Source organism: Dioscorea cayenensis, chromosome 12, assembly GCF_009730915.1.
Source record: "Dioscorea cayenensis subsp. rotundata cultivar TDr96_F1 chromosome 12, TDr96_F1_v2_PseudoChromosome.rev07_lg8_w22 25.fasta, whole genome shotgun sequence".
Taxonomy (NCBI): Eukaryota; Viridiplantae; Streptophyta; class Magnoliopsida; order Dioscoreales; family Dioscoreaceae; genus Dioscorea; species Dioscorea cayenensis.
In genome coordinates this window covers 6624579-6633792 of record NC_052482.1, presented here as the reverse complement: position 1 = coordinate 6633792, position 9214 = coordinate 6624579, and the positions used below count along the sequence as shown (strand labels likewise).

General features: G+C 44.1%; 1 non-coding gene across 1 annotated transcript; it reads left to right on the top strand.

Annotated features, from left to right (window-relative positions):
- Positions 1-5929: 5929 nt before the first annotated feature.
- Positions 5930-6036, top strand: LOC120274208. The gene has a single exon (XR_005540742.1). It is a non-coding gene; the product is annotated as a small nucleolar RNA R71 (small nucleolar RNA).
- Positions 6037-9214: the final 3178 nt, after the last annotated feature.

Here is a 9214-nt window from a genome sequence, read left to right as displayed (position 1 = left end):
CGTGGATAATTTCTACACGCCCGTGTGGATTCTCTGAACTCCTGTTTTCTCGGCCGGCTGTGAACATTGCTGCTACAGTACTTGCTGTGAACATCGCTTCGTATTCATATCGCACAAGCACTTATCAAACTCCCCCACACTTAAGCTTTTTCTTGTCCTCAAGCAAAAATTAAAATGTTATGTGCATCAATGAAGAAAATATTGAAAGTGCTTGGCCTTAGGTTCACCAAAGTATACAAAGAGAGCATTCTACAAGTAAAGGAAATTTCATCACTAAATACGAAAAAATCAATGCTCTAGATAAAAACTTGAATAAAAAAGGATACAAAACCCGAAATTGTGTACGTGTGTAAACTCACTCTAGTCAACCCAAAGTATACTCCTCAAAGTTCTAAGTACAAGGGACTTATTTATCTACAAAAGCGACAACAATTTCAAAGATGGTAGTAGCTTCACACATCCTCTAAGGTAGCCCTCTCCAAGGCGGCCGCTTAGGTGGCTTTCACACTTTCGAGGTGGTAGCTCTTTCTACCGGAATGGTAGCTTTCACTCATCCTATGAGATAGCTCTTTCTCTCATTAGGGCATAGCTAGTATCCGACTTATGAGAGTAGCTTCATACTTCATCGGTGGTAGCTCTTTCCACCCAACAAGCACAAATAACCAATAAAACTAAACCTGGAATTCAACACAAGAAACAACTATAACTAGTCCCTTTAACATCAAACTTGAGTTTCCAAAAGAGTCTAATAAGTGAGTAGTGTAACAAGTATAAATCGGGTAAAAATTCCTAGACATTCAAGCAAAACTAGAGCATGAAAACATTCAATGTTAGAAATTCTCCTAAACTCAAGAATACAATCCTTGCAACTAAGGTGAACCGCCATTGGCTATGTGAGCATATATCAATCAAGAAAAATAGAAAAGAATGTGTGCACTATGAAACTCCCCCCCACACTTAAGTTGTACATTGTCCCCAATGTACTCATGCAAGCTCACTCAAAATATATATCATTCAAAAGCAAATGTGGGAGAAGCAATCAAAACAATACTCCCCTGACTCCTAGTGTTGCGTTTGATGAAGCTAATTACATGGGGATAGTGTTCCGACGGGTTGTGAAGCCCACACGGCTAAGTGCCTAAGCACCTTGGCCGTGCCCATGACTAAGTCTCAATTCCCAAGAAGACAAGACCATCTGCACGCATACACGAGGGGATTCAGTGAAGCTATATAAAACAAAATATCTCGAGTAAATATAAAAGATAGGCAATGAATACAACTCGAGATGCAAAATGAAAATAAACTCAGAAGGAGAATCCTTTCTGAGTGAACAAGTCTAAAATAAAATGCATAAAAGAAAAAGAACTAAAAGTCAAATATCGGTGTCGCCCTCGGGCTCAGGTGCTGCTGCTGCTGTTGCTGCTGGTGAAGATGCACATGGTGGGTCCACCGGTGCCGGGGTAGGGGATGGGGGTGCCGGAGGAACTGAGGGTCTGTATCTCAATAGATCTTATAGAAAGTCGAACCGGGCCATAAGATCTGTATACTGAGCTGACTGTATAGCGTGGAGCTCCGCTATCTCGGTCTGCATCTCTCTCACAATGCTCTCAAACCTCTCAATACGGTCATAAGCTAGAGGACCCTATGCTGCGGGAGTTCTGGGAATCTGCGGGGAACCCTCCGCAGTATCTCCTTCGCTCCTGGCGGTCTCTGGGGTAGCTGTAGCAAGAATATAGACCACTGGCCCACATCTCCGTACCAATCCCATCATCCTGATTGTATCAAACGCAAGAGGGGTAGGCACAACTGTCCTCTTAGCACGACGTAAGGCATCCCCCAAACCCATTCCCAAAATGAGCCTGGTAATGTAGGGGCCAGCAAATAATAAACCCACTATCACAGACTGACCCTGGTACCTCAAAATATCTGCTAATATGCACCCCAAGTGAATCGACACCTTGCGGGCCATGGAGAATAAAAAGAGAAGATCCTGCTTGTTCAGAGCAGATGTGTTATCGGCTCGACCTGACACAGACCTGCTGATAAATGTGTGTAAATACCTGTAGCTCGACCGGGATAGGCTAGTAGCCTTCGACAACCCCGGTTCATACTCCCCATGTCCACACAGAATCCTATACGCATGATGTGGAGTCACTGATATCGGAAAATCCGCCGGTAATCGTCCATACTCCACTGTACCTGTATAAGCGATATCGTACAGGCCCGTCCGAATCAAAAACTCAGTGATACTCATGGAAAATGGATGTCCGAATGCCCGAAACTGTATAGCATCCGTAGTGTTAAATCTCCCATACATCAACCGAAACACAAAAGACGCTAAAACCTCAAGCGTCAATGCGCGATAAGCTTGCTCACTGATTGTTAGTAGCCTTCTCCAGCTTCCTACTGCTAGCATCTCATCAATTTCATTAGCCAGCTCATCACCCCCACTGAATATCTCTCAGCACTTGCAAATCCGCGAAACAAGTCTGACCAAAACCGAGTGCGGAAAGTCTCTCAAATCGAGTCTTATGCTCGGGATTTGAGAAATCCAAGTGTAGTGGCTCGGGTGGGGTGACTCTAAGATGCTTTACTTCGTTCTTCTTCACGCGAGGTGCCATATCTATCGTACAAAAGAAGAAAACAATCAAAGAAGCTCAAAAGCAGTATACTGCAGCATTACACACGGGCCTGTGGAAATTACACATGCCCGTGTAGATCTGCAGGGCGTGAAAGTCCCGCACATGTGCACAACAATTCTCAAAATTTCAACTTAGAACCGCGTCCAGATGCTTTCTAAACATACACCATGCATTGTAAAAATGAAAATTCGCAATTAAAGATATTTAATTTGTGAAAAACAAGACTTGGCAAAGAAAAGAGGATAAAAAGGTTACCGAAGAAATAAATGTGAAAACTTTGGAAATCTGTACGATATGTGAAGCAAAATCCTCCAAAACGATGATGAGCGGTCAAAAATATGATCAGAAGTAGTTTTCAGGCGACTGGAGATGAAGAATGAGACGGATCACAAGGTTTTTAAGGAAAAAATCGCATCTCTTGGAATTCTGTGCATCCACACGGGCGTGTGGAAATTCCCCACGCCCGTGCGCCCCACAAGAGAGCTTCACAGGGGCAGGTGCATGCCCCTGGGTGCTCTCCCGAAAAACTCTCACTGACTCTGAATGATCTCACATGAGCGTGCGGAAAATACCCATGCCCGTGAGCCCGACCCACAGGGCAGCAGCACGCCCCTGTAGCTTCTCTGGACACCCGAGAAAAATACCAAGTGTTCCACACACCCGTGCGGAAATTCCCCACGGGCGTGGACATTCACATGCCCATCTCGCAGGGGCAGCCACACGCCCTTGTGTCTTCTCGGGATGGAGAGAAATCCTCTGTAGAGTTTCGCACAGGCGTGTGGAAATTACCCACGCCCGTGCGTGTTTCACAAGGTCGCCCACAGGGGCGAGTCCACGCCCCTGTGTGCTCTCGGGATAATCCGCCCAACTCTGCAGGAATTCACACGCCCGTGCGGAAATTACCCACGGGCGTGTGACAGTCGCATGGTCATTCACAGGGGCAGCCGCATGCCCCTGTGCCTTCTCTGGCTGAGCTCGCAGTGCAGCTACATAGGCGTGAGGAAATTCCACACGCCCGTGTGTTTTCTCTGGATGACTTAGAAAAATCTGCAGGCTCTGCTGAAAATTTCTAAACATGTTTACATACTCAAAGCCTGCTCTATTATGCAAATTTTACCAGTGAAAAACATGAAATAGAGCTCAAACGACCATACTTCGCAAATTCCACTTGAAAACACACAATGACTTTAAAAACCCACAATAAAATCGCAGCACAAGCATCATAAAAATCAAGACACCAACACTTAACAATTTATTCATGCAAACAACCTAACTAAAAATAAGAAAATAGTAAACACTTGGGTTGCCTCCCAAGAAGCGCTTGTTTTACGTCATGAAGCTTAACATACCTTGTCTTACCTCACGGGGGTTCATAGATGAAGGTTGCCCTCTTACCCATGGCTTGAAAGCATGATGTGTAGAGTCTCTTAAGGGAGGGTGTATTATCGGGCTTGGGACAGCCTAGCAATGGTTCATCCAACTTCTTTGGTTCACGGACGTCTCCAACAGCCATGGAGTGTTTCCGGTGGCATCTCCTAGCCCTCTTCATTTTTCGGAGCACCTTCTTCAAGATCCCCGGGGTAGATGGTACTTCTTCTGTCGATCCAAGCATCATTACTTCTCTATTTCCCTCCTCTTGGTCGAACAAACCGTTATATTGATCCGGATTGAACAATTCCTGCATGTATTCATCAATAATCTCATCAGTAGTGTCTAGAAAGTATAAAGTATCATCGAAGTCAAGAGAATGCCGCATGGCTTCAGCAAGGCGGTATGTGAGCTTGTCATCTCCAACTCTCAATGTGAGGTCTCCGCCGTCCATGTCAATCAATGCTTTGGAAGTCCGCAAGAACAGTCTCCCAAGTAGCAAGGGTACATCCGCATCCTCATCGACATCTAGCACTACAAAGTCAACCGGAAAAATGTACTTGTCCACCTTGACAAGCACGTCTTCAATAATGCCTCTCGGATGTCGCACTGTTCGGTCCGCTAGTTGCAAAGTCATCCGAGTAGGCCTAGGCTCGCCCAAGCCTAGCTTTTGAAAGAAGGTGTATGGCATGACGTTGATACTGGCCCCTCAGTCTGCCAATGCCATTTCTTCACCTAGATTGCCAATATTACACGGAATGATGAAGCTTCCTGGGTCTTTCTTCTTGTTCGGCATGTTCTTTTGCAACACTGCCGAGCATGAAGCATCTAAAATCACTGAAGCACTTTCCTCCAACTTCCTCTTGTTAGTCAACAAGTCTTTCAAGAACTTCGCATACTTAGGCATTTGGGCCAATGCCTCAACAAAAGGAATATTAATGTGGAGTTGCTTGAACAAACTTAGGAACTTCTTGTATTGTTCATCCCCTTGGTCATTTTTCAATCTAGAGGGATAAGGGATTCTTGGCTTGAAAGGTGGGGGTACCACCTCTTTCTCTTTACTTGTTCCTTCTTCAACCTCTATAGCCTCGGGTGCGTGTTCTTTTGGCTTCTCACTCGGAAGCCTACCTTCAACCTCATGACCACTTCTCAAAGTGATCGCCTTCATGTGCTCTCTAGGATTGGTCTCTGTATTGCTTGGCAAGCTTCCATGTGGCCTTTCGGAGAGAGACTTCGCAATTTGCCCCACTTGATTTTCAAGATTATGCAACGAGACGGTGTGGTTGCGAAGTGTAGACTCGACTGATTCAAATCTTGTATTTACAGATTGTATAAATCTAGTCAAGTGCTTCTCTAGGTCACTCATTCGGGTTTCCAAACCTGAGACTCTGTTTTCCACCTGAGGGGCTTGTTGTTGTTGTTGGAAACCCGGTGGCCCCATGGCCTTTTCTGGACCTTGATTACTCCATGAGAAATTGGGATGATTCTTCCAACCCGGATTGTAGGTATTGCTATATGGGTTTCCTTGAGGTCTCATGCCATTACCTACAAAATCAACATTCTCCACCGAAGAAACATCACCAATAGAGATCGGGCAATCAGAGGGAGCATGTCCTCCACCATACCCGGTGCACTTAGTCACGGCTGCCACTCTATTTGAAGTTAGAAGATCTAACTTCTTACTCAAATTTTTCACTTGGGCCGCCAATGAAGTTACCGCATCTATCTCATGGAGACCTGCCACCTTTTTCTTCTCCCTAGCATTCCATTGGTAGCTATTTAACCCCATTTCTTCAATCAACAGATGGGCCTCATCGGGGGTCTTGCTACCTAAGGTACCTCCTGCTGTCGCATCCAAGAGTTGCCTTGTACTTGGGTTCAAACCATTGTAAAAGGTTTGAATAATCATCCACTCCGGGAATCCGTGTTGCGGGCACTTTCTCAGGAGCTCCTTGAACCTTTCCCATGTCTCGAATAGAGACTCCAATTCCAACTGAACAAAGGATGAGATCTCGTTCCTAAGCTTTGCTGATTTTTCGGGAGGGAAATAACGAGCTAGAAAAGCTTCCACCATCTCCTCCCACGTGGTAATTGACGCTCTAGGTAACGAGTGTAGCCACTGCTTCGCTCTCCCCTTTAGTGGAAAATGGGAAGGCTCTCAATTTGATGGCATCATCCGTCACCCCATTTATCCTCAGCATATCACACACCTCGAGAAAGCTCTCTATGTGACTGTTTGGATCCTCATCGGCGAAACCATTGAATTGTACAGATTACTGCAACATGTGGATGAATGCCGGCTTCAACTCAAAGTTCTGAGCTGTAATCGGGGGACGCACAATACTCGATTGTGTCCCCAACACTGAAGGTCTAGCATAATCGGATAATGTTCGCTGTTGCTCATTCTGTTCTGCCATGTTTTTAGATTCTTCTACTTCCAAATCAGCTGGATTAGACTGTTCTTGTACAGGCACTTTCTCTTTTCTTCTAAGTGTACGTTTAAGCTCAGGATCTCCTTCAATCAATGTTGAGGGATTCCCTCGGGTCATAACCTGGAGCTGCACCCAAAAAGAAGGAAAAAGAAATTAGAACGATGATAGAATAAGAAGATAGCAAATAGAATGTATGGTGAAATAGCTAAGAAAAACAAAGTGCAAAGTATCTCTAAACGCCTATTCCCCAGCAACGGCGCCAAAAACTTGACAAGATCCCCTTGAGTATATCCCGCAAGTGCACGGGTTTGTCGAAGTAATAATCCCGGATGAGCGGGTATCGAATCCACAGGGAATAGGGAATAAAAATACTTAATTTGATTCTTAGCTATGTGGAAGATCAATGATGATAAGTGTGACAATGATTCAATTCTCAACAATAAAAACAACAAGTAAGAGAGCAAAAGTAAAAAAGGGGGTAAGGCAATCGATAAATATGGGGTACCCGGATAATGCTCTGCCTAGGATAATTGTTTCAAGTGCAAGAACCCTCTATTATGCTTCCTAATCAATGCAATGGTGAGTCGTGAAAATTCTTAATTACATAGTCCCAAATCTAAGGTCAACTATGCCTAACTCTATACATGTCCCGGTGGAGAGATTAGATAACCTCTCAACCTCGCACTCGCATAGAGTTGCAATGAGCTATAGGGATTCCAAGTGATAAATCTCTTCCTAATTATAGACATAACCCTTTGGTCCAGGTGGAAGGTCCCTAACCATGATTAAGCCCTAGATACTAAGATCACCTCAACGTTTCACTCCGTTGCACGCGCAACTAAGCCCCAGCGGAAGTTCATCCCTTAAACCATTCACTCTATTATAGCCGCAAAGAACTCGAGGAACGGAGGTAGAATCTATCACATCGGAGGGGAAAGGGGACGCTCCTGTACCTCTCGACTCACCCTCTCAACCCTCTCCAACCTAGCTTTGTCTAACGCTCGTGGTGTGTCACTCACTCACAAGGTTACCAACGAGACCTCTCAACCCTAGTGTCACTCTAGGGGAAATGTTCATACAATCAAGCATTCAAGGTTGGAACTCACAATAAACATCAATTAATTGAAAGCATAATAAAGAGATTCAATGAAACGAATACATCCTAGGGTTCACAAATACCCAAGTACCCACTAGGGGTTTAGCTCTCCATGGAGCTAAGTACAATCAAAGAAATAGAATGTAAAAGCAATGAATCCATAAAGAAACCCCCTCGATAGGCGTGTCGATGGTCTTGTGGAAAGTCCTCTACTCGTCGTCCAAGGATTCCCTCGTCCGGTATAGGATACGCCTCGAGGGAAGCTCCCCTACCAACCTTCTTCCTAAGTAATGACGATGTCAGAGCCATAGAACCTCTCCAAAACCTTGGCCAATACCCCTCAAAACCCTAGCCGAAGCCCTCTCTCAAGTTGGGGAAAAGATGGAGAAAAGAATAGTAAAATCGGGGTTGATTCGGCTTTAAATAGGGCTGAAATCGGGCGACTACACGGGCGTGGATGCTTCACGTGCCCGTGCGGAATTTCCACACGAGTGTGGATAATTTCCACACGCCCGTGTGGATTCTCTGAACTCCTGTTTTCTCGGCCGGCTGTGAACATTACTGCTACAGTACTTGCTACCGTGTTGCTACAGTGCTCTGCTAAGTCGGAATGCTCGAGTGTGACTGCCTTTATGCCCCTTCAAATGGATGTGCTAAACTCGAATACGAGGAGGTTGGCACACACTCTAGCATCTCACATCCGACCTATGTCTTCGCGTTTGAACCTTAGCAAGATTTCATCCAAATTCGGTGCATTGTGATCGACATTGGCTTCTTTCTTTCATACTCGGCCTCACAACCCTACCTGCACGAAAGTAACATAAAAACACACATATTAGTGTAAAAACCTGAGAAAAGTAATGCTCAACATAAGGAATGAACGTTTCGCATTCATATCGCACAAGCACTTATCATGAATAATATTTGAAAAGTCGAAGGGTGGCTAGTAATTTCATTGTTTTCATGGTATGGCAGATAAAAACCTCTTCATTTTTTCATTTTTATATTATCACATTTGCTAAATGGGATTTTTGTGTGGGTCATGAGACATTCCGCTTTTGCAAAAACTCCCCATCTTTCATCTTCTTCATAGTTGCATATAACTCAATCTACATTGTTATCGCAATACCTTCATGATGCTAGTTAGATTCTTGAACTCATGGTTAACCATGGATTCACTTCAATCTATGTTGTGAAATAACCACAATGCCCTAAGCTAACCCTAGAGGAGAAGGTGAAAGAAAAGAATAAGACTTCTAGGGCTTCTCTTTTCGCTAATGTGGAGGATGAGAAAAAAACAAAGGCCTTCTACAACTTCTTCTCTATCTAGTGGTGAAGGAAAAACTAAGCTTTCTAGGGCTTACATCTCTCTAAAATTCTCATCTTATTTCTCTGTTTTGTGCGTTGGGACACAAATGTCATGTTTTGAAACTATAAGGGTAGTTTGGGGAAAAATCAAAGTACCAGCATTGGATCAAGTATTTCTATGATAGTTTTGATCTCTCAGAAATCTTATTAACTTCAAGAGGCATATGCAGAAGGGCAAAGATTAATGAAGTTGTATATAATTATGAATAAGCCAGAGAGTTTTCTACATAGTTGGAAGATTTAAGGGAGGTATACATAAAAAGACTTTGTTAAATTGTCATGGTTTAGGTTTGTCTCAGAATGGGCAA